At 42.1% G+C, this 26,835-nt stretch overlaps 2 long non-coding RNA genes across 4 annotated transcripts in view; one reads left to right on the top strand and one right to left on the bottom strand.

Moving 5' to 3' along the window:
* The window catches only part of LOC147757319 (uncharacterized), a 62,739-nt gene that overhangs the window by 24,871 nt on the left and 11,033 nt on the right, over positions 1–26,835 (top strand). The window contains exon 2 of the long non-coding RNA XR_015321487.1: positions 20,483–22,630. This is a non-coding gene — a long non-coding RNA (uncharacterized LOC147757319). The remainder of the gene's footprint in view (positions 1–20,482; positions 22,631–26,835) is intronic.
* LOC111244979 (uncharacterized) lies at positions 2,960–5,750 on the bottom strand. 3 transcript variants are annotated; one of them, XR_002671154.2, is made up of 4 exons: positions 5,625–5,750; positions 4,463–4,619; positions 4,227–4,340; positions 3,031–3,851 (listed from the first exon to the last, which is right to left on the bottom strand). It is a non-coding gene; the product is annotated as an uncharacterized LOC111244979 (long non-coding RNA). The 3 variants fall into 3 exon arrangements; XR_015321834.1 differs by lacking the exon at positions 5,625–5,750 and adding an exon at positions 5,326–5,618 and having other exon boundaries at positions 2,960–3,851; positions 4,227–4,619; XR_015321833.1 differs by having other exon boundaries at positions 2,962–3,851; positions 4,227–4,619.

The following is a 26,835-nucleotide window of genomic DNA, read 5'->3' as shown; positions in this document are numbered from 1 at the left end:
ACGTGTCACAACGTCGCATTCTCCTTGATCGTGTTGCACTGACATTTACTATGTTCAGCTCTTCTTGTTTTCAAGAGGACAGTCTTGTTTTGTTCCCCCAGTGAACTGCTGGTCCATCACGTCGGCTCGCACTGGATTTAGCCATTGCAAAGTGGATCGCCCGGCAAAGCAACACATATTGAGGACCGATGTAAGCTAGGCGCCGGCTGTTGATTTATCTATAGGCCTTCCGACCTCATCAGCAGTATGATGACTATTCAACGTACAAAACTACAACACATATACAATTATATAAATGAACAGATGCCTTGAGACGGCTCTACTTCCACACACTTTGGCACAGCCTATGGCATATGACGGAGCCGACATCGACAACGTGAACTCAACCGTCCACCATCAACGTGTGCCCCAGTGGGACCGCGCCCGCTTATTCTGGGTTTTGGCTTCGGTTACGGGTCTTCTCGCTCGCTTTCTTTACCATCACTTTTCTGCTCGCAAAGCTTACACCCACTTGGTAGGCAGAAACGCCTTCCCAACATGTAATGTGCCAACAGTGCGTAATTGACACGAACCAATAAGGGTCGCTTCACGCTACAGAGAGTAGGAAAGTCGCACAAAATACGGTGTGGGTGCTCTATAGGAGACGACGGGTGATTGGAAGCGCCGGGGGGGGGGGGGATGAAGCGTAGCAGGTAATGGAGTCGGCCCTATGACCGTCATCGAGATGTCCGAACCGAATAGGTGAAGTCTGCAACATTCATGCCTGCTAGTCTGCTATTCTGATGCTGTGGTGCTGACTATCAGCTACTGATCCTTACATGAGCGGTAAACGTATATGTTGCTTTCGCATGTATCTGGTAACCGAGCATGGGCCACCAGGCGTGTGCCTATTAAATACTCGCGAGGAGCGAACATACATCTGTCTCCACTTTCGATCAATCCATTTTGCGTAAAGGTTCTTCCGCTCACTACGGAAAGACGAAAGGCGTCGGCAGGTCAAGCTAGTCCCACCTATCCATGGATTTCCACGTTTTCTGCGGCTTCCGACAAGATCTGGCCCCTTTATACAGGTCTCTTTCATCCTGCTTTACTCATTCTACATCCTCTAGAGGGCTGAACTTGGCTGGTTTGCGCTGCCCATTCGCGGAGTCCTGCTCACTTGCTTACCACGCCTAGTTAGCTAGGCGGAGAGAGCTTAACAGGAGGGCTCAGCGGGTTCCCTGTTTACCCAGGTCAACCCCTACAACTAGCTACTCCCGATCCTAGTCATTCGTGTATAAGTAGGACGGCTTTTACGTTGAACCCCGATTCATGATGTGCACACAGGCCATGTCTGCAAAAGGCTATGCCAGTATGACCCCTCGCCCGCCCCCGGCCGGTCTTTGGCCGACATAGTAGACTGCGTAGCGGGCCCATGCCGGAGAGTAGATGTGGAAAGCAGTCAAGGGGCAAAAATGGCCGTTGCGGCTTGCAGGTGTCCGCTCCACCTGGCCTTGGAATCCCAGTGACACATAGCTTGTAATATAGCACAATTGCCCCACAATTGGTCCTGCCTGCTGGCCCGTCTCTCTTAGCCTATGTCAGCCTCCGGTCGGGCCTCTTGTTTGATGATGGTCCTATCCGCTTTCTGCCTGCAACCGAATTGCATAGGGAGCTGGCAGTTCTCGATAGCAGTAACACTCGCAGCAACGATGATGGTCGTAACACCGGCAGGTATGGTTCATGCAGCCAGATGATGGATCTCATATGAAAGGTCGGTCGTTGGATCGTTCGGCTTGTCGGAAAATTGCCCGGGGAGGAAGCCCTAGGTTGCCCTAGGATCACCAGTGTATACTGCTATCACGGCCGCTCCCACCTTACCTTGTCTAAGTCTGAACAGAGGACATACCGGCTGTAGTGCAAAGAGCAAGAAAAGTGTAAGCCTATGCTGCCGACTGTTCGGCCTGACGAGCCTGGGTAGGCCAGCGGAAATGGAGCGAGAAGGGCTACTATTGGTCAGTTGACAGGAGCCAAGTGATTGAGGGGCAGAAAACAAGGAGAAGCTCTGTAGCTGAGCCAGCTGATATGGTCTCGTTTGACGTAGTAGCGTAGGGACGGGGGCGACTACTCTGCGGTAGGTGTAACAATAAAACCGGTGAGCGCACTCTGCTGACGCCGACTAATCATAGAGCCGAAGGCGTATTGATGGCAACCGGAGTCTTGGGGCTAGGAACGGGCGAGATTAGACAGATGATTCCTGCTCAACTCATGTTTTTCTTCCAATCTCAAGCAATATCGAAGAGCATAAAATGATCATAATGCTTTTACTTTTGCCGGCTGACTTGTTGGATGTTCTCGCGATACGGTTGCCTTCGCTAGGGGATGCTATGATTGGTCGTTGTTGATCTTGTTGTTTTTGTCGTTATCGACTATTTCCCTCTAACCATTGCTTTTCCTACTATAGGTAAGAATGTACGGATAGCAATTGTTGTACAGTACATCAGAGCCAATATGGATATATGTGACGTATTATTTTACTTATGGCCACATGCTTATATTATCTCATTGGTCCTTCTCTGGTAATTGCTGTCGCTGAAATTGGATTGATCTGAGCGTACGAATGGATCGTGATGAGTTCATGCTGAAAAAAACTTCGGATAAATTGATGAGTTAATTATCTATTTATGTAGCTTGAAAACAGGCATTATCGGTCCATGAAATTGTCATAATTTGAAACTAAATTAAGTTACACCTCGTTGCTGTGGCTTAATTTATAAATGTCATTGCGTTATATTTTCGCAGTTCATCCGCTTTTGATGCATCGTTAAGGATCAAATGATCGGGATTTCTTTAAATTTCCAAATAATTACTTCTCATAATATTGTTTGACTAATAACAATTGGGAGAAGGTAAACAATCGTTTCAAGCGAGGTTATAAGGTAAAGTGGCTGTTGATGAGCTCCTATTTTATCCGCTGGACAGTAAATATTAGCAAATTTTACAAGACGCCTCTGTGTCCTGAGATTATAAAATGAGTATGAACCTGACTGTACATGACCATATTAATGCGATTTTCGTTGTTAATTTCGTTCACCAGGTCTCTAATTCGTTGCGTCGCCGAAATGGTGTTAGCTATTTTTCTAGCTAACTTCCGACCCCAATGTCACATGTTTCAAGGAATATAGGACGAGGGTATGGCCAGAAAAGTCGTAAAATTTTATTGCTTTCTCTTATTATAGAATATAAAAAGTATTTGCTTCAATTTTGGCTTAACAACAATCTTGTTTGACAACTTAATGTTAGGCATCTGGAAATCGAAATCTAGGTCTCTAAAGGTAGATGCAAAACGAGCAATACCATCCGGAAAAGCGAAAGTTATTTGCGTACCATATTGGAAGATTTTCGATAACGCGGTGGTGCCACATCTGACTCTTGAGAGATAACCTATATATAATTGGCATGCGTGGAAAAGTTAAAAGTCGTCAATTCAAACGCGTGTGGTCAAATAAACAAGTCAACGTATTTCTCAGACGGACACCAATTGTGCTTAAAGAGCAAAAATAATATAGAGAAAACGCTTCAATTAGAGTTGTCCAATAGGTGAAGCCTGTAATGGATTAGCTGGTTGGAGGGCGTACTTAGCGAAGGGAAAATCATTAGTTCTCATTGGAGCTTTACTTCCCAGAAGCCGGACCGTAGTGGTTGTTAGCAAAATACGACCAATACGTAAATTACGTGCTTTCGAAAAGCTGCTGCATGGCATCATTTGGTAAAAGTAATATAAACGAAGACTCGAGTAGAATTTGTTTCAGTATCGCGTCGAAAAAACGTAAAGATGCAGTTTCCGGTTGAGCGAGCGGTCTTTTAGAAGGCTGTAAATACCACCAAATAAAAACAAATCGACGGTACAGGAAAGTGTTAATATAAATGTCTATTCGTGACAAAAAGCAGAGCATAATGGCAATTTAGTGGGTGTTGAAGCTACAAAATATTGACTTAAGACTTGCACTACTCCGGCAGATGCCTTGCATCATACATTGTAGTGGAATTTACATGCGGACCTTGACAAAATAGCCAATGATATTGTCCAGATATGTTTCTGTTTTGTTTTTATACGAAATAAACTTTTCACCTTCTGTGTAAAGTAAAAGTGTTGTTTTTTTAAATATAGTCGTCTGCCATTGTCGGGTAGAGCAACAGATCTGTAGTTGGTACGATTTGTTATCTAGTAAAAAGGATCCGCTTACCTTTTGAAGTTTATGTTGCAGTTTTTGAAAGGTAAATTGACACAGTCCGTAACTAAATTAGCCTTTGTGACCGGTAGTTGCATTAGCGACTTGTCAGTATAACGGCAGGAGTGGCTGAAATGCAAACTCATTGATAGTATAATATAGTAAGTCTGTCTTCAATTGGTCTTTCTCTGGTCGTTGGTTACCCCAAATAGAGAACAGTGTCCCACCAATTTCGGCTAAAAGTAGAATACCATTTCCGCTGACAGGACTAGAGTGGCCTTCCATAAGGATACTGGAAACACCTTCACATCGGTCACCAACAAAGCACCGATTGCCTTACAGTCGACTCTTCTGATTCACTGTCTAAAGATAAGATTGCCAAACATTCGTATAGCAACCGGTGTGTTCCTAGAAATAAGCGCAAAAGTAGTTTTTGTTCGTACGCTGTTGTGTTAACCATCTAACTATTTACGCAACAATCTACAATATGCACATACTACACGATTTGTGCTTACGAAAAACTCATATATATGTATATATATATATATATATATATATATATATATATATATATATATATATGGATCTATGTTTATCATCGAAGTGTTATTGCTTCTCTTCAATGGAGTCGGAAAACATTTTATCTAAGCTATGTATTGTTAACCTTAAGGTTTCGACAATACATCTAGCCATGTTCTTTTTATTTTTAGGGTCCATATAAAAAGTTTTAATTAAACTGGCCTATATATATATATATATATATAATTTTAGCAGGGTGCTAATCATTAGGCTGGCTAATTTTCGTGCTCGACTATTCTGTGATGTTATTATTATCATGTTATATTAATTGTGCTCGCGCCAATAAGTACTTCTCGCGATGCTTCAGAAACTGAAAATTTCGCATGAGATGAATAAATTATTTTCTAATTTTTTTAATACTATCCTCAACGCAGAAGGCAGAACTATAGGTATCATCAAAAGTGTGCGCCCGAGGCTGTGGTAATATCAATTTTGCCCCAGGAACAGTGGCAAAACAAAAAGTCATTAAAAACTAGTATATTGAAGTTCAGTAATAATAATAATAATAATACACATGCATGAGTTCAAGCTTCACTCATTTTCGATGGCTTCTCTTGGACAAAAGGGTTCCTCGTATTTTATTGCATGTTTGGACATATCCGTTCCCTTGCAAAACTTCACAGTCACGGATAACCTCGTACTGTAGCTAAAACTTATACCTCTAACATCACGATCACACAATTTCGCAAAATTGCAAGAATTGCTTTGAATTTGAAAAATAGTAGATATAATATAATTTATTCGATGGTGTGTTTTCCTTCCAGTCATTCTTTGGACAACATAGAGATGGATTATTTAGCTGTTTGACCGAACAATTTGTGGTAACTAGCTTACTCAATGTGCCCCAAGAGCATATCCAATGTCACAATGCACCGGTACCAAGCAAGAGCTCATTTACTGTCTGTGTCCGAGAAAACAATATTTTTTTTTCTTACTGCTGTTCTTGATGGTTGCCGACACATTACCGCTATTGGGCTGACAAAAAACCACTAATGCTATCCATATATGTCTATTACAAAATAACGAGAACGTTAATGTTGATTGACGTTCGTTTTTCTTAACGCTCGATGACGGCTTAATGGTTACGCACTGAAGACTCTCAGACATCCGGCTTTGAAAACCTATGAAGTATTCACCTTCGCCATCTCTGATCGATTAGATCTAGAAAGCTTAGGTCACTTCTATCTGAACTGGCCGAAATATAATGGTGAACAATATATCTGGTATGGTACATCTATTATATCGAGAGAGACGTATTTAATAGTACATGTTATAAAACATTGCAATATGCACAAAGACTGCCTAGCTCCGACATTTGCCTGTCTTTTTCGCTAACAGCAGGCTCGTTTGTTACTTGGCTAGATGGCTTTATGCTATTTAACGACCGAGATTATAGAAAAAGCTGCTAAGATTTAGTACGAATTTGTTAATAAACTTATTTTTTAATATATGACCCTACTACTACTAATACTCTATAAATAGGGCAGAATGCAGGAGACACAACAAACCACAACGAATCTAATTGGTATCCATGGTTGATGCGTTGAAAGTAACGAACATTTTTACAGGTATTGTTGTATGATGTACAATGAGCTCATTATTATGTATTTATTGAGTCACACTTTCCTATTGCACTCATTTATCTTACCGCTTTGAAATTAACGTATTTGATTCGATGGTATCCTGAAGTAACTTCTTAACTAATAAAGCCATATAGCGGCTCCGTTCTTGGAGATCAAGAGCTCATTTGTTTCTACTTAATCTTTGATCAATAGGCATATCGGGATGAAGGACTCAGATTTAAAAATGCGTAGCACAACGTACCTCTTTATACCTGTACGTTTTTGTAACGCCAACAACTCGTGGGACGGGACGAAGGTTGTATATATATATATATATACATATGTTCTGTTCTGATATTAGCTGTCACTCTAGTTACTCTGAAATATCTATTACTTCCAATAACGTCACGCTTTTGTTCATAAGTAGAGCTTATTATAGCATTCGAACTTCAATCTGAGAGTGACCGTCTGTGACTCACTTCTTGAATGGCGTAAATTGTTTGATAGAGTTAATAAAAGTCCATCAGGAAAACTGCATCTGGACGAACGCATGTTTGCCGGTCGGCAAAAAAAAACATTATCTGATTTCTAAACTAATGTTTACGTGGAAAGAAACAAATATGGCTCCAGAATGTATGTGCGACGGTCAAAGGCAAATGATCCATAACGCCAAATATAGTAAAATGAATGAATTATCGTTATTAGAATGGTAATATTTTTATTGGTGCTAAAGAAACAGACTCTATAGTCAGTTGTATTAATAAAATTGTTTCTACCGAGACTGACATGCGGTAGTCGAACCAAGTAATACCAAAGCTACATTCCCTTAAAATAATATGAAACTGGGCATATAAAAAGATCATGCTGGTATTTTTAGACGCATTGGAAGGGCAGGCTCCGGTGGGACTACACAGACGCTTTAAGCAACTAAGTTACGACGCCCCGGTTCAAGGCGGCTGAAGGTTTATCCTTTACATTTCTGTAGCGCTTCAGCGGTAATTCTATTAGTTGTTTGTTTTTATTTAGTCAACGTCGTACGTAGTATGTGTTATCTTAATGTGTCCAATTGCAATGTCCTTCGCGTCCCAGCCTACTATAGTGTAAGAGGCCGTAAAAAACTCTGGGACAGGGAAGGCTATTTCACAGAGCCTACGTGGGCCATTCGTCAATAAACGGTAATAAATTTGCTTATGCAGGCAGTTGGACACTATGGCCAAGGCTCATTTCTATGTTTTCAACGGTAATTCAGCCTACACTGGATGGATTTGCATTATCAAAGCCGTATCCAAAACATCTTTGACGTATCTGATTGATTACAATGTATCCAATTAAAAGGGACAGCATAAAGCGTACGTACAGCACATGATGGTTTAGTACGGAGTAAATAATCGACGCCTTGATTTTTCTCTACAATTATGATTCTTTACGACCCAGAATCCTGTCGAAGATTGGAGTCCACTGGTGTGCTCCAGGTCCGTTTAAGTACCAAGCTTATTTGGAAAATGCGCCCAGTGTTTATCATGGTATCGTCCATTAAGCAGCAGGCACGCCCTTAAAGCCTTTGCGTTGCGTTGAGTGAAATGATAAAAAGCAGACAAAGGGTCCATGAAAACATGTTAAGTCATTCAAACACCTCAATTTCTCGCCGATCGGAACTGTTTCTCATCATGACTGCTGCATTAAATTGCTAAGACGTTCTTTAGAGTGGCATGTTACAATGACTTTCTGATTCCAAGGTTCACTGAGTTTGACTTGAATAGAATGTGACTATAACGAGACAGTATCGCCGGGCATAGCACGTCTGCATTTATTAAAGATGAATTTTAGTAAATGCACGATTTCCTGTGGGGCACCTGGACTATACCTGTACCGGTAATACGGGTCAATGCGTGTAGACTTGTCCCCATGATAGCCTAGTGCGTAACGTATTCGCTTGGTAATTTTAGGACACGCTGTGGAGCAGGTTCGAACCTGAGCATAGGTTCGTTTCGCGCTCGTACTAGGAGCCAGCCACCCGTAGGAAGGAATGCCTAAGCGCTAGACTCGAACCGTAGGAACTTTTCCTGTGAAGAACTTTGGATGGGAAAGCCTACTTCCACCACTAGGGTTTCCACAGTTGGGATGCTGAAAAAGATTTGTCAGAGTAAAGCCGCGGGGCAACTATGCCTAGCAAATATTGTCGAAAGTAGGCCGCCTTGTTTTGTCGTTTATGTTTTTACATGTTTTGTATATTTTATATGTTTAATCTCAGTTCGATAGTATTTAAAATATAATGGCTAACATTGTTGTTTATATTATTGCGTTGTCACTCATTTGGTAAACTTATCACCGCTTAACACAGTCTAAAACCGATACATGAAGAATGGATGAATCCATGGATGTATTCGCACTACACAAGTGTAAAATAAGTATTTTATGTATTAGCACATATTTTTTGTTTTATATATAGTTTTTTTGTATATTTTGTATATAGCGAAAGTTCGAGTGTTACTGTCGGAAGTTACTGTAAACTTTCACTCTCGTTACCTTTTTCCAAGCCATACATACTTAATTCAAGGCTAAGCCTTCCGTTAATTTACGTAAGGCTTGTACACTCTTCTAGAGAGAACTCTCCTTGATCCTGTGCTTAGCTACTTTGGAAGCACTTTCTACTCAGGCGTGTTAACGTAAGGGAAAACTAAAGAGTGTTGTTGGTATTAGAAATTAAATAGTGAGCCTTCGAATAGAAGTGAGGTTATAGGGGATCGACTAAAAAACAAAGTAACACACTCTGTGGGGACAGCAGTTCAATCTGGTAATTCTAATTGAAAATTTCAAATGAACAAAATATTGGTTTTAAATAACTAAGACTAAAGTAATAGCGATCAGCGACATTTAGGTTAGACAGCTACAAATCCCGCCATAAATGTGCATACTGTAAATGAGCATTATTATTGCTTTTTCTTGACTCAACTATCTGTATCATTAAATGCCACTCCAGAATCCGTGACATGCGTCCGGTGGCCTCCTAATCACGCAACCTTCACGTAAATTAACCGAATCGAGATGAGTTTTCGGTCTTCGCAATGGAATACTATTAACATGAATTCTAATTTCCAAACGCCTAGAAATTACTTGTAGGAGAACGTACACTACCATATAGTAGTAGGAATTTACCGGAACTTACGACAACGGAATTCGAAACTTTGCCTCCGAAAGGGCTGATGTCGAGTGGGCAAAACGCGAAAGAGAACAGCTATCGATACTCAGTTTTCTTAACTAAAAAAACCCATCTTTTAAGTCTCATGCCGATTAAGTTATGCTTCGGTTTCAACGCAAAGCACATACACCTATAAGAACAAACCCCGATAAGCGATAAAACTTTTAAATGTTGTACTTAATTGAATATAGTGAAGGAGATAAACGGGAGAAAGGAGCATTTAAAGAAAAACGTTCGAAGATTGTTATTAAGTCCAATAAAATAGATAAAACTAAAGAAAGGCCGACATGGGTGTCTCAAATGGGGAAACTAAAAATAAGTCATAAAATAAACTAAGAATATACGTCGACGAGGATACACATTTTAAGGTAATTTATCTTTAAATGGCTGTACGACTAGGTCGAATTAAGAGCCCATCGAATTGCTGGTTTAAAGTACCATTGGTGTATTTTCTATTGTAAGATGTTTTTGGCAACCTGCTAATTACGAGATGTGTGTTTCGTTCAACCTCAGATCGGCATAGATATACATTGTACAATTTGTTCGTGGCACATAACGACTGTTGCTCGTCGTGGATAGGCGTAGCGCCCGATTTGCGAACAGGAATTCCACCTGGGGTCGATCGTTAGCTTGTGTAACTATTCCTAATTAACTCAATAATAATTAATAAGGAATAGTTGTGAGTGAACATGTAGTTGAAGTGCATACGTGCAATAAACCTAAAGCCAGCCCATTAACCCAAGTATGTGAGATAATCATTGCTTTTCACACTAACCGAATAAACTGTAGTAAGTAATAACCTCTTATTAAAGAACCCCAAAATTTGGTTGGTATGGTGAAGCTTAAAAACAAGCCTTCGAAGAAATTGGTTCCCAAAATCAGCGATTTAGATTACTCGGCCAAGCTATCTCACAATGACGAATCAGCCCTGATACGACAAGGAAGTCGGATGTACATGCGTTTAACCTTTACATCGGATAATACTACAGCGAGGTCCACGCCACTTAGGTGTAGGTAGTTTGTGGATAGCAACAGTTTTTGTGAGTTTTCCTAGTGTAGATGCTTAAGATATAAGCAGATTCATCCTCTCACCTGCATCCTTATCGTTGTTTGTTTAATGAAAATAGAAAAGTAAATTGAGTGTGCCAGATCCTTTTATTACTCAGCCATGGAACTTATTCATATCAGTCGATTTTTTTGGAAATACGTACGTCACTAGCGGTTGCTGTTAGGATTAAGAAGTGGGTTAACCTCTTCTTACAGAAAACGTGTGACCTGGAAATTGCACTTATATAGCCCCAAAAAATCACTAATTTGGGAATACGTACCGCGGTAGAGCAACTTGACGATTTCGACCGTATTGAACCTGCCTCCTCTTTCGACTTCCTGCCAATGTACGATGCCGTTTATGCGGAGAACTCGGCTATTTGTTAAGGAACTGGGCTAACGATTCAATCTACCAGACAAAGCAAATTAATGTCAGTTTAAACGAGAGCGTAACGACAATTCATTCATCATCGGAAGGACCAAGCGTTTTGTCAGATTGGTAAAATCGACAATGTTGCGCAGAAAAATCGTAGCGTGGTGAATCTACATTTTACAACCCAATACGGGGCTAACAAACACGTCCTCAAACTAAAAGCCCAATGTTTCCAGTTTTACTTGCGGTATTGCCTTACTAAAAGCATTACTTTGGCCGCTTGGCTCTTTCGAGCACGCAGCGAAGTATGCCTACGCCCGGTTTCGAACCTAGACCGCCCTAAAACTAAATGGCAAAGACGCCACAACTGCACCATCACGTGGAACGCTGACAAATACCTGGTAGAGTAATTGCCGAATAAATTATATAGTACACCGTGTTCAGAAATGTACGCAGCTCTACGAAAGATCCGTTACAGTTTGAGTGATGTTTTCATAATTTTTCGCACATTTACTTTGATTTGTTACTTTTATTTGTTATTTACTGTTATTTGTAGGTGTCTCAATAAATAAAATTTGTTTTCAAACAGAACGATCTCGACAAAAGTAGGCAACGAAACACTGGTCATTCAATATGTTTATCAACGTCCTCTGCAGTAATTTTTTTTTCTAGATTATTTATTTCCGTTCTATCTATTAGAATAAATAATACAGTCGCTTTTTTTTTAATAACGCTCCAAAGCTAGGAATGGAGTTCATTAGGAATCACTGATGCTTACCTTTTCAATATCAAAGTTCAGTGAATTTCTCACAGTACTGGTTAGGGTATAGCATATTATGTTATGCCTACCTGGCCAAAGTGTAAATAGGTTTCAGTTTCAATAAAGACCATTGTATTTGACTTATAATTAATGATTTGTGGCTACCGAACCGGCACACAGCTCCGGTATTATCCACCTCTGGGACAGACACGAGCCTCCCTGGAAACACTTAAGCACCATCCCTCATTTAAAGGGGGGAACTGAACTGCTACCCGGAGGGACAATCAAAGCAGAGAACGCTACAAACAGATCTATATTTTCTAGGATAGAAGTAAGTAGATTGTTCAATCAGATGCTTTGGATTATTCCACACTCTTTTGTATAACAAAATATGATAGGCACTAATCAAAGAACTAATATTATGATGTAAATACGTCCGTTCTGCCAACTTCAGATCTACAAGGTGGCTCGAAACTTAAGATTTGTCCTTGGGGGAATAGTAAAGCCTTGTAAACAAGTAATTTCTCCCAATGAAAGCAGGAGACGCCGATATTCGTTTTAACGCAATAAGTTGACATTTATAAACAAAATAAGCATGGTAGCTTTTTTTGGGGCGTCTATAATGATACGAAGAATACTACCTCACTTGAAAAAGCCACGGAGAAAAATCAACAAAGATGGATCTGCAATTTCCTTTAATACCAGTCTAAGCGCAGATTAGAGATAAATAGTTGTAGTCCGCTACTTCTTTGATGCCAATCTAAATATAGATTAGAATAGGCAATTGTAGCAATGAAACAAAAAACTTTAATTGATCGCGCTTGATTTTTGAACACAACGTTGACAGCGCCGGAGTATTTGCGTAAAGCTAGAACTCCGTTTTCTTCGTTTCATTTGAAGGCGTCTGAACAACGATGAAGCTAGCAAAACGTTGAAGTATGTTTTAGTTATAAAATGTAATAACGGAAGACTTTCGATACAGTTTAGTACAGTTTCGATACAGTACCTAAGCGGAATTCAAAAGCTAGTTTTTTCTTAGTTACTAATATGAAATTTAGTGATCGAAATAGCAATCATTAACAAGATCAGATATTTAATGATAAGAAAAAAGAGGTGGCCCATCGGGTATTGCCAGCCGATTACCTCAGTGGATCGGATTCATAGTAGTGGAAATTCAGAAAGGTCAGAGGAGACTTCACTTACTCATTTAAAGAAAAAAACTCAAGTTCACCTGCTTGGGTCGTGATTTGCAAGGGCGAAGCAACTCGAGACTAATTAAATAATTATGCACCAACCAGCTTTCGTCCTTATACTCACAGCCACCCCATTTCGGTATATGCTACCGCAATAAAATAGTTTTCAACACATTTTTTCAAAGATATTTTTCGAACGAGATGCTTCAATATCAGATTTATGGTTATCAGTTATTATAAGGGATAAACCTACTAGAACTTCACGGATTTCTTGAGTTCAGCTAAGGTTTTATAAAAAAAAAAGCGGTTGTTTGTTATTCTTTACAATTAAAGCCTGTTTCAGCACTCCGCTATCGTCAGTCGCGTTTAGGCAATATAAATTAACAAATTAAAAGTACTATTATTGCACAAATACTTTCAGCATTTTAATTACACTAAGGGTTTTTAGAAAATGATCTAGTTAAAAACCGATTATCAACGATTCGGCAGCAATATAATATTTTTAATTATAGATCCAATTAATCTAAATATAATCTAACTAACTACCTATAATTAGATTCTAAAAAAGAGCAGTCTCGACTACCCTCCCATGATCTCACTGTCATATGAATGCAGTATTTCTAATACCGTGACATATTTTTTAGATAGTATAGTCCAAGTGACTGAGGCCTATGTGCTCCAAGGATTGTCCGACGATGGCAGTTATTGTCGTTTTTTTATGTCGTTCTATCTGTATTACCCTCCCAAATCGCTTGCGCAATAAGTATATCGCAATTCATATTAACGTTATGGACATATCTTGAATACACATCTGAGTCCATTTGTATATATATATATCGAAAGAGTGTGAGTATTTTACCACGTTTATCGCAAGCGATACTTATTCCCTCTGCTCTAGTTGTCTCTGGGGGCTCTTTTTTGACCTCTTCTCCAAAGATGAAGCAGGGCAATAGCCATGTTGAACAATATATCGAGGTTGTTGTGGTACTTATCGAGGCCTTAAAGATGTGAACAGCGCCTGCCGACCTGCCAACCCTAATCGTTTCAGGCAATACCGGACACAATATCTATGGACAGTTGCGTAAGTGGGAGAGTGATCGCTTCAGTGAACCGAATACTTGCTTACCCCTAAATGAGCGAAGTCCCGGACACAGCGGCCAAGACAATCCAGTTGGCGTGCTTGGCGCGGAATAGGCGTTTGTGGATCGCTGAGTGATCGAGATTTGACTGCATCCATCGATGAGGCAAAAAAGCTTTCGAAGAGCCTATTCTTTTACTGTTTTGTCATTATAATTAATGCTGGTATTCCTCTGCTGGTTGTTTCGCGGAGGCCAGAAGTCCCGCAAAACTCGCTGACTACCTCTTGCTTTTATTGGACTAGGCCTGAACATACACACGCTGAATAGAGAAAAGTCAAAGGCTGAGGATGACAGGAAAAACCCAAAGCTAAGAAAGAGTAGCTCGAACAAAGGAACACCCGGGTATTTGCCCCTTTGTCGTTGTGTGCTAAACGAAATAGCATAACTGCACGAAAGAGGCAAGTCCGAGAACAGCGTGAAAGACGACTCGCGAGGGGCCACTTATTAGTAAATCGTATCGCTGTGGCGGCAGTAACAAAAGCAACGATGCAGAATAGGAAATCCTCTTCGATTTACGTGAAAATGCGTGTTGTTTATACGGAACAGTACATTGGCTGGCCGAGGTCGCAGCAATAATAGTTGCAATTGTAGGATGCATTTGCCCCTTGTCGACCCGTCTGTCGACTATTGTAATTCGTTTTCATTTCATAATAAGACACATCGCGTCCATACACGTGTATCAACATTTCACACAATTTGGTGAAAGCGGGATTTGCTAAAGCACTTAGGTTCATTTTCCTTTTTTAATAAAAAAAATTCCAAAAATGGGTTTCGCTACATAGGTGTTCAGTCGTTAAGGACATTTGCCCTCTATTTAACAATGTATATAGTAACTGCTTTTTTTTTTTTCTCTCAAAAAGCTTGTTTTCTCTGATTAAGATTAACCCTTAGCTCAATTCCGCTATGAACGTTTTAATCCTTTCCATTATTAGCCTTTGATTTTGTCCGCCTCTGTCTGAGAGTCAATATTATTTTCTGTTTTGCAACCCTTCCCTCGTTGTCAGCTTTCCCGGCAAAACGTCGCTCTAAGTCATTCTGTCAGCATCGTCTTTTTCCCGACAGGGATGTTAGGTATGGAATGCTTTACGCGGAAAAATAGCTAGTAACTGGCGGCAGGTAGTCTTTGCAAAATCAGGTCTTTCCAAAGATAGAGGGGAAGCGAGGTGAGGCAACGCTTCTACAGTCGTGGAAGCCATTTTCATATTCAACGGGGTGGTTTACATGGCGTGAATTTTTGAGGAGATGGAGATGCTGCTCGGGCCAAACTATGCTCGTTCAGCGTCAATTTCCAATTGGACTTCCAGCTTTGGCTCGTTCAAGTGCTTGCAGGCCAGTTACTGCTTCTGACTTCTCTTCCAATTCGGCGATGATCTCAATGGCGTTATGTGCATTTTCAGGAATGCTTATCTCTGACTGACTAAACGTTATTTTCGCCAGATTGTGATTTTTTTGTTGCTTTCTTTGTTCGGCATTCGAGCTCTGGCAAGCAAATTTGTTGGTGAAAGCGGTCGGTAATCATTTATGTTATTCACGGGTCGTGGCAGCTCCGGTCGGAAATAACGATGCTGCTGACAACCCGCTCTAGGCGTTTTATTTAAAAGGACTATATGTGTCCTGAAAACGAAGTTACGATATCGCGCAGCGAAACTTAGTGAGTGCGTGTAATCACGCAAGCGATGAACTTCTTCTAACGGAAGGAGGCTCCGACTTACGTTACTAACATTATAATTATGTAAGCTTATTATTTGACCTCTACGCTGTTGGTGCGGTGAAATAGATGGAAAAGGGATAGTCACAGTTGTCCACATAGTTGGCCTGAGCCGTACGCAGCGAAGAGAGCAGGGAATCGCAACTCGATGTGCTCTCCTGCCCTTTGACGGTGCGTAAAAATAATCTTCGTTGTCCTTATTAAAAAAGGCTGATTGCAGCGTATGTCACTATCGATCTAGGATCTAGGATAGGAATGAGAAACCTCAGAAACGGATTTCCCTTAACAAGCATCCATAATTTTCGCCATTCGCATTATATGGCGGGCTGGCTTGCGACGATAAGGATTATCGTATATTATATTAACATGCTATATTAGTAACGGGAGTCGGTCCTAGGTTGATACTGCCGGGATAACCTTCTAGACTACAAACTTTCAACGGCTTCAAGTAGTGTAAATAGAATATGAAAAATTGCGCGTATTAGTTACTAAAGTTTATTTTAGATGTAAAGTGTTCCTCCAAACACATCGACGGCATCATAGACGGATAATTTTTAACAAAACATAAATCAAGACCTCGCCTTCGAGTCACAATTACAATGAAGCTGAATGTGTTGCTGTATATATTTCGTCCGTTAATCCACTTTCAAACGAAATCCTATTATTTTCTGGCCTGATAAATAAATAACGATCACATAGCTTTTACTAAAGTGATATAAATTTGTCATTTTAATAAAAAGTAACAAAATGAAGTTTGTTAGCATGGAGTAGGTTCCGCCTGAAGCCTAACGACTTGTGTGTTCGCCAATATATAGGCGAGCCGCTCAAAAAAAAACAAATGGCGACTAGACGTAGGGTAACATATATTTACCCTGGATGTCGTCCATTTCGTCTTATCTCACCTGACGTATGAGACACATCCATCTTACTGAACTGTGACCAGCTTAGAACCATCCGTCCCGGGGACATTTAACATTTCAATTAAATATCGGTACGCTAATGACAATGATTTTAATCAGAACCAGCTTGGGCTTATAATCTTGCAATGTTAGTATCGTTTTCCGCTTGTGGATATTACAAGAGAATTTTCATTGAATTATTTTATTGCCTAGGCAGCACTTCGTAGGGCATCAAATTCGACATGCGGGCAAGCCGTATTTTTCATCCTACCAAAATATGTCTGTTATGCGTAGCAGCAATTGGATCTAGGTTTTGTACGTGTGCGCAAACTGTCCTTATTTTCCATAGGCATTGTTGGCTTGCCTTTGGTGAGATGATCTCAGATGTTCCCAATTTTATTAGACGTATAAAGGCTTTACACTAACTATTGAAGTTTTTGAGACAGAAGGTTATGGTATAAGGAAAAAGACCATCGCGTACACTTGATAGTTCGAATAAGGAACAACTATAAATAACCATAATGTCAGTTAGCGTTTGTACTTTGAGATAGATCAACTAATTAAATAAGGTAACTTAGCCACACATTATGGCAGTGAGAATATAAAAATATAACATTTTGCCTTTTACTATTTTTGAAAATTTCACTATGTCACTCTGCAAGGGCTCAGCCATTCATTACGATTTCTTTGCAGATTTTTGAATGAGCGTTTAGCAATATCATTCGGTGTGGAACTACTAGTCGCCATTTCCTCAAAATATTCTGTCCCCTCTCGAAATTCCTTCAGGTTTGAAGTAGTTCCTTCATTGCTTTCTCTATTCATGACTATGCTGATATTAAGCTTGCTGGCTTCGAATATGTCTCCCGCCTAAAGCAGGTTGGCTAAGAATTAAGCAATACTCCATCTGTCTAGTTTGCTTTGCCTGGCGTATCTTCGCCAACGTGCGCTAATAGTAGCTCGTCAAAACAACTTCTGCCTTCTTCGTAGCGGGAGAAGGACATAAGTTTTGGTAGGTTTCAAGGACGCAATACAGCGACGCTTGTTGTTGTAGGCAAAGGCTAGGGGAGCTAACTCGACCGCTCGTTAGCCTTCCTCATCTATGCTCTTGGTTAAACTCCTGTCTAACAACTTCCGAGGACAAGTAGTGACGAGTAAAGATGGCAGCTGGAGAAGGAAGAAGGTTGGAAGGTCGAGAACGTCTGCTGCTTCGCTTCCGATGGCCCAACGTTAAGAGCAAGCGTCGTTAGATTGCGAATTTTTTCCGAAATGTTAGTGCCTTCCTCTTCTGCACAAGCCATCTGCCCTGCATGGACACTCCCGGACATGGTCTGACATGTCTATCAATTCTAGCTGAAACCGGTAAGATGCAGATGGCAGTGACTAGGATAAAGATTCAAGGGTTCGAACACCCTCTCATATTCATTTTCTCTTAGTAAGCAAAGTAAGGCCTCTTTTTCCTCTGCTAACTGGCCCCTATGTGCTCTGATGTATCATTACCTAGCAACCAGGAGATGCATAGGATATTATTCTGCCGTATGTATTCATCATGAATCGTTTCATCTTCGTTTCTGTATTTTGCACCTCGCTGTATTCATATGAACGCATATTTGCTTGATGCGCGTGACGTTATTCCATCCGTCAGCTCTCACCGAAACGCGCTGTCAGCTTCGATCAGCATTTTTAAGCGCATGACTGTCATAGTTAGTGTCCATACAGTCGTCACAAAAAAACCCATGCATTCATGTTTTTTGTAATGCAAGAACCGTGCGAAGTTGTTTCTTCTACGTCTGATGTTTGCAGTTGACATCGAAACTAGGGTTATCCCTGTTTTAGTATTGGTATTGCCGCCTGTACCTCTGAAACTGCTGGAACGCTACGTTGCTGTCTGTCCCATGTTATTGGTACAGCTCGAAGCCATCCAGCCCTCATCGTTTAAGTTTCTGTCAGTGCGGTTGCAAGGCGATGAGAGGCTCCGAGCTTCACAAGAGCACGACCTTTTAGAATAACGAGGGCAAAACAGACTGCCAAGCAATGCTTTGCCAAGGAGTGTGTTAAGGATAAAGATAGTTTTCTCAACAAGCGAGACTGGCTGAGGCAGTGACGCCCCCAAAGCATATTTCGGCGGGATGGAGACCGAAAGCGAAAAGCTGAATGGAAAATGAAGTTCTTGAGGTATATCTGCGCATGTGTCTGTCTTGTGCAGTGAAGAAAGCATGTAGACATCTCTAATACTAGCGGAGCCCATGGTAGGACCCGTGTATGATTTGTAAGGACGATAAAGTGCCGAGAGGACATAGCAAAAATAGTCGAAGCAGAAGGTAGCGACACGGCATTGATGACGCAAAAGAAAGCAAAGAAAGCGAGACACAGGCAGCCTAGCAAAGATGGATGCAACCGTCCGCCGCCTCTGTATGCGCTGCCGTAGCCACGGCCAAAACCGTACTAGGCCACAATGACCATGATTGACTGGAGGGTTAGTAAGCCAGTGCTTCTCAATCCGGAGACAGAGAACCTGAAGCCAACGAGCGACGGGCGATGCTCTGCTGTAGGAAGCGGTAGAGAAGAAATAATTTGAAGACAGGCAACCAACTGAGTCAAGAAGAGACCAAAGGAGCGACTGTTCAGCAGGTTTAAGTGACCAAGGCAAAGTTATTTAATTTATTTAATGCAAAAAATTTACTTGTTACGATAATGATGCATGTAGTCGGCTATCGTTAACTTTGCGATACTTCTCACGTTGAATTCGGTCCATCTTTAGTTCATTGACTCTCGTTCATTAAAATTTATTGTTAAGATAGGACACTTAAAAGTAATTTATGGTTCTTCTTGCAATCGAATTAATTAGTACATGCTCTAGTGAATAATACCTGAATTAGGCCTTGTTTTTTTGGCAAGGCCAATCTATCGTAAGAGTTTCGATTTTTTCCTAAGTCTAAACCATTTTTGTACTTTTCCAATAGATACGTGCAATCATCGATTTTCAACGAGAGACACCCGAACAGATAGACAGCTTCAATTTATTCGTGTACTGCCAGCGGTTTTCTCAACGGTTCTTTTTTTTTACCATAGTGGTTACTTGCTCCCTTCATTTTCTCGCTTTCTGAAAAAGTCCCCAAACGTCATTTCCCCATTTACCACGACTATAAACGAGATCACCAATTCATCGTTTGCCTACATGCCAGCCTCATTTGCCAGTCGTACTTCGGTGATCGCCGTCCGCAACCTGTATTTCTACCATCCACCAAATCTATTCATCTTCCCTAGACAACCCCCAGCAACCGACGTTGCTCCTAGCCACAACCAGCACTGCGTTGGACCATTAGAGGCGGCAGGCGCCCGCAACGACGATCCGCTAGCGTGTGCTTCTGGACATTTATCCTTGCCTCGTTAGCGTTCCTCGGTATCCCGACGTCTGAAGATGTCCTTAGAACTACTGCAATGTCTACATCTCCGAAATCTTTTCAGATCCTTCGTTCGTTTGTGTCCCCCCCACCAGCGCAACTGCTGCAGTAGAGCTGCTGGCAAATTTCAAATTGAAACCGCCTCCTCTGTCGCATTCGTCGACGAGCCATATACCGAGCAATATTATGCATATAATATATATAGGTGCTCTCCCGGTACCGGCAGCAGCCAGCAGGAGAGCCTACCCCCCAGCAGGGTGATTCGACTATGGCCATGGCTACGCCAACGACGCGAATCTTTTATCTTGTCGACTTGGTCCATGTAAAACCTTGTTCTTTCCGTTTCTCTAATATTTTCAATGCCGAAGCTACCAGTCGTTTTATCCGTTTTCTTCATATATTCATTTGTAGGCAACGACATGCAGATCGAGAGCTACTGCAAGCGATACTCGTAAACAGAGCGAACAACGGGGTGCGACGTAACCACATTCGAAAAAAGGAAGTGCGGTTCTCTTCCCGTTTGAACGAATTATGTAGTCGTTTGCCGGACTATGGCAGTGGCCTGCGTTCTAGAAGTGGCAGAAACGATGGAGTGGAAAAAGGAAAAACAAGAAAAGAGAGGAAAATGGGACGTCGTTGTTATTGTGGTTACTGTCGACGTTCCCGTCCGTCGTCTGCTACAGAGCAAAAAACTCCTGCAAGGGTCTTCACTCACACTCTATATTGGGTACTACAGTAGTACCATACCTCTGAAGGGAGCTTCATTTACTTTTCTAGCTGCAGTTTATTTCTCAAGACAGTAACCTGCAAGCATGCGCGCTCTCGAATATGAAATCACTGGCAATCTGTCGAATATCTTCAAAGTTTTCGGTCATTGCTTTCGCTGCAGTAACCTGTTCTGAGTTTCTCGTTCTCTTCCCTCTCTTCACTTGTTTGTTTTCGCGGAGAGGCGAGTCTCATACATTCGTTTGTGCAATCTTACCCTAGCGCCCTTTTATCGCATTTCACTATTCCTTACCCTATATAAGCGCCTTACCCATTTACCTATTGAACAACTGCCATTTCCTGCTGGGTAACATTTTCCCAATCCATGTTGTTCCGCTCGATGCTATTGTCTTGCGTCGCTTTTCTTGCGATAAGGGAAAGAACGGCCGGAGCTGGAAATGGAAGTTAAATTGGAGACACCACCTATGATTTCGGTGAGCGTTGGCCTAAAGATCCTCGTTTATCCAGGGGCATCGCAGGTATACGTTCGCCTTTTGTCTAAAAGCGAGGATAGGGTGAAAAAGAAGGGGTTCTGGTGCGCTTTTCCCTTCCACGTCTCGCGTCCGCTTGCACGGCTGGTCCAAGTCGAACATGTAGGAGAGTTGCGTGTAGGTAGCTGCCTGTCGCTGCCTGCTAAGTCCTTCAATGAAGGCTGCTATATCGCCGGGGCTGTCGTTTTTGTTTTCGCCGTTGTTGTCGTTGGTAAGCTTGCTTCTGCTGTCGTACGGCAGACGAATAAATTTATTCCTTACTCTGTGTTTCGTCTCGTCGCTCACCGCAGCCGCGGTTCTGCGACCGCTTCTAGATTCATTTCCATATTCGAAGGTTTTCCTCAAACGCCCACTGCGTGGAGAACGTTCTTCAGCGCTTGCTTTCCGTCCCTACTACCGCTGCCGCCACCATCGCCGTCTTTGTTACGGCCGTTGCGGGTGCTCACAACAGGAAGAACTCGCTTGTCGAGTTCCGTCGTTTTACCGCACCCGACCACTAAACGCCTTTGGGGAGCTCCGGTACTCTTGCTACCCCTTATCCTTTGTGAACGGGCCAAACTCAGGCCGTCACGAGCCCCTTTACCGCGCGATCCTCTCGCCTTCGTCTACCGCAATCTCGACTAGTGCCTGACCAATACTACCACTAGTCTCTCCCACAACCTCGATCAGACGCCACATGGCCTGTAATGTCAGTTCTGCTTGCCGACCAAAACCGGCCATCGTGTCTCCAAATGGTACTCCTCTCGTTTCCCCTCTACCCTTTGCCAGCTCTCCTCTCGTCCCAGATTACCCCTAGATCTCCCGACGACGCAATACCCGTTGCACTGTCGTCCTCTGAAACCGTCATCCCGCAGTCGTTTTCGTCGTTGGTATTTGCATTTATGCCACACGCCCACCGCATTGAAAACAACTGCTTCCTTTTGCGTCCTTTCTCGTCGCTCTGTGCTCGTCATCCAGTCTAGCAGGCCCTAGCTTTTTCCAAGCTCGTGTTACCCTGTTCACCCGCGATCAGCTTGGACTGTTTTTCCTACAATAACCCCCAGACGGGCTCGTTCGTCGAGAAGACTGTACTTGCACAGCCGATATTGAAGAATGTAGAGAGACACAGCAGGGCCGGACGGTGGCTTGCTTCGTGGCCTGTGTCGTTGTTTATGCATTTTTCCGGCAGCTGTATGTTTGTCAACTAGGACTTGCATGCAGTGTGTGCCCGAATCTCTGCGTGTCTAGCCTAGTGAAACCGTGCGGGTCTGTGTGAAGATACAACTGCCTTTGAAGACACTGTACACTGCACGCTTAATAAAAGGTAAGCCAAAAGGGCAGCTTCCTGCTCATCGCTAAATTTGCACTATTCCTCCATATAAGCTGTCATGATAGCCAAAACATTTGCACATCGTAGACACCTTTGGCTGTATAAATGCACAAGTGCGTAGGTGAAGTCCGAAGAGTAAAACAGAAAAGCAGCATAGATGTTTATGTGTCTGTCTGTGATGACATGATGGAAACTACAGACTGATGAAATAAATGCTATTCCTGCATGTCAATGATGTATCGAAAGCACGATGAATCGCGAAGGCGTCCATGTGCTCTTCCAATAGAAATCTCAGCTTAATTCATTTTTTGTTTTTGAAATTTTTAAGGCACATTACAAAATACTGGCTGTATCGCTTTTGTCGTTTAATTCCTATAGTAGATCACAGATGAGGTAATTATTATAAATTATATATAATCAACATGTGCCATTCGAAACTATAATGAGTTAACCAGAACACTGAAAAAAAATAACCGGACCAATTGATAATTTTAGCTAAAATACTAGTTCCCAGAATATCGTATACGTTGATAGGTGTCCATTTTATCTAGGCGGAATCTGGCCGAGTTACCAGCGCACTCCTGACGCTGCATCAGCCTAATTCTAAGTCACGTTGGGCGCCAGAATGATTTTTTTGTGTAAAAAATTCCCTCGATTTCTCAAATCACTTGGGGTAATAGCAGCGTCCATGATCACGTTACATTATATAAGCGGCAGAAACTGAGAAATGTCAATTAGCGGCTATAGCTACATATGGTAATTCTAAAAGCCGTTTTATTGCTTTGCAAAACTAAATAGGCCGATAACCAGTAAAAATTTGTCCTTAATAGACCTTAAATAGTACAACACTAATGTTTATTTCTAACGTAAACGACCAAATGGACGGAGTAACAAAACGATGCCCAGGGCGATTAGGCAAAAAAAGCATCCATTTAGCCCCGAATCTAATGCTGTTCACAAACAGGTGTGAAATTTCGTCAATTATGTTCTATTATAAACATTCAGAAAGAAATTATTTAAACTATAATATTTATTATACAATTATACCTCTCAGCTGCGCAAAATAATACACGTCCGTAATATCCTCTCACCTTTTCTTACCTATGGGGAACTTTTTCGCCTATCTCATCAGCTTTAATCTAAGCCAAAATCTCAATCAGTGTTAGCTGCGAAAGGAGTCGCATGGTATTTTCTACCGGCTGTCTTTCTTCTCGATCGGCGCCGTTCTTTGTATTGCCATTTTCTGATAGGTGTCGAAGCCATTAGCACATCCGTTGAATTCCGTTGCTGTTCAAGACTCTGCAACGCGGAGTCCCAGCAGGTCCGCTCGGTTAGGTTCTACGAAGATCTTCAATCGCCACGACTGCAGCAGCTATTCGAGCTGCCGTCGTCACAACCACCACTGCTACAGACGTTAGGTGCAAGGACGCGTGAAGTTTCCAGCGTTTTACCTAGCTATCAGTTGCTTTGGTCCGACGCCAACTCGCCCGTTGTATTTGCGGAATTCCCAGTGGGATTACATTGAGTAATCCACAATCGGAGACAGTCGGAAGGAAAATCGGCAGCACGAACAGGCGCAAGAAGGAAAAAGGTAAAGGTGTCGGATCTAAGTAGGAACCGAGAAGGTGCACGAAAACGCTAAGGATGCGGGAAGGTATTCTTCACTGTGCGCACCCACATTGAGAACACCGAATGAATCTAAGATTGTCGTTAGCGGTGGACGACTAAAATCAGTTTTCGAATCGGATTGAATACAAAAGCGCTGAGGCGACAACGAGACAATCAGACACACGACTAGAGCCCATTGTATTCGGATCAGACAACATGAAACGAATGGCATGGATTAACTCAAACAGATACGCACACATACCGGATATTGTTCGCTCATAGACTCGCTCTCGATATGGAGATATATTTATCAATAACTGTGAAGCCGGACAGGGACTGCCAATGGAAAACACCGTTGCGCGTTGAGCCAACATTAATCGAAGGGATCAACCAACCAATCAAGCGGCCGACACTATTCAGTTAAAATAGTTGGAAAATTCAATGACCCCCCCCCCCCCCACATACCCGTCGAGTTGCTGTGCGACTTGCGATGCATGCCATAGGTAGCGCATAGTTTCAAACGCAATTTTAAATGAAGTGAGTCGAGAACACTTCAACATATTACACACTTGAAAGAGACATGAAATTAAAAGATGTCTTGCACATATCTACCAGCCTCCATGTCCCGAAGAACTTTTGATGACAATGCCCACAATAGGCAATTGCTATTCTATAGAGTTAGAGAAATATAATGTATTAGTTTAGCAATAATATAATAACAACAGTAGAGCGCGCACAGCATGGCAGCACAAAGGCCAATGCCTCAGGACATGCTTGCCTTTAGATGGTGTCCAATGCATGACTAATTTTACGGAGTCAGAATAGCGACTTGTGTGCCGAGACGTTCTTTCTGTCCGAATTCAGTTCGAAATGCCACTGGGCTCTTCCTCAAGGGAACCAGAGATGGCCAAGCAGGTAATAAGGCTCGTAATTCCGTCGATAGCTTGAACAGTCTGTCGACGCAGGCCTTACAGTAGCCTTATGGCGGAGGGATGAGTCAAACCTATTCAGTGACTGTCGAGAATCTCTCCTAAAACAACGATTGAGACAATAACGATTAGAAAGCCAGTATGACGGATCAGTACAGACTACGCAAGGGGCGGCATCAACAAGGTGAAAATAGGGGGCGGCATTTCGAGGACGCTGGAGAAGGGAGACGGCTTAGAAGGACGCACGATACAGATAAATTTAATTGAAAAGATAGCGCAAGCTGGCGGCAGGCTGCGCAATGGACGGTTTTCCTTGTTGTCAACCTATTGAAATTGACTACAGAAGCTGGCAGCAGTGGTTGAACAGCTTGCCAATGGTGGGCGGGAAACATAGAGACCGGCTAAGAGAAGCCACCCAAGGAAAAAGGAACATCCTACGACGAAACTATCAACGAAGTAACCGGCGTTCCCGTCGCCGGTGCTACAGGAGATGTTTTCTATCATTCGAAGTATATCTCTTCAATCTAACTCGCATTCTTTGGTCGACGCTGTCTTTCCGTATCTTTTTCATTCCTCTGGTTTTTTTTGCTGCCTTTTTTGTCCGCAGGCACACTTGCGCTGTCTCTCTCTCTCCGGTTTTTTCAGCACCTCCGCTTCCCAGCCAGTGGGTTTCTTTCATCAGTCACTACGTCTTCGAGCTGCTACACTGGACCTCGAGTATTTTTCGGTCGAGCTCGAAAGGCCAATGACGACAACATGAACAGACGAGTGGACCAGTTTCTTTTAAGGATAGCAGGTCAACCCTCAATGTAATATTAGCAGATTTTTCTGTCAGAGGATGTTGGTTATCTGTTTAAATGACTAGCTACATCACAGGCCGGTTGGTGACTGTATCCTGGAACAGTTGTTCTGCAGCTCAAGCTTAGTTGCAATACTAGGAAGATGTAATTTATAAAGGATATGAGAAGCATCTAAGTAACTCATAAACAAAATAGAAAAATAGAAAACAAATAGGACAAAAACAGAAAGACGAGAAGCGTTTGGGATTACGTGCGGAAGTCTTAGGTGACGAATTTGGTGGCAGGCACAGCTCTTTCCTGTTTGAGGATTAAAACGCGGCCAGCGTCCCGAAAATCCCTGTGTGCTAAGAACAGGACTAACCAGGAGACGAACGCGGGGGCTTTAAGTAGGCTCGTCCAACTTCACCTTCGTTGGCCCCCTTGGATGCGTGGGCCACTTGCAGCGAAGGTGACACACTTAGAAGTGATAACAGTAGCCGCAACGGTACCGGTGTGGTGATGGTGGTCGAAAACGGGAGTTAAAAGATGCGACAAGAACACAATAGAGAAAAATTGTTCTTGTGAAAAAAGCCGGAGTAGTAGCACCAGCAGCAGCAGCTGTAGCACAAACCTGACAGCTTAGCTATACTGCTGCAGCACAAACGCGAAAATAGAGACTGCTTTAATACAGAAGAAAAGAAGGAAAGCTTTGAAGAAAAAAAACACGGAGTAGAAACTGGGGTAAATAAGAGAAATGAAAATGGCGAACTTTGAACGAGGTTTTCTGACGCGAATAGAGCGAGAAAGGAAAACCGAAAAAAGTGTGTGAATCATTCGAATCATCGACGGCAGCGTAGGCGTTAGAAATGACTACAATTTTCAG

Source organism: Varroa destructor, unplaced genomic scaffold (genome assembly GCF_002443255.2).
Source record: "Varroa destructor unplaced genomic scaffold, Vdes_3.0 BEIS01000002.1, whole genome shotgun sequence".
Classification (NCBI taxonomy): Eukaryota; Metazoa; Arthropoda; class Arachnida; order Mesostigmata; family Varroidae; genus Varroa; species Varroa destructor.
This window is presented reverse-complemented; position numbering and strand designations above follow the sequence as displayed.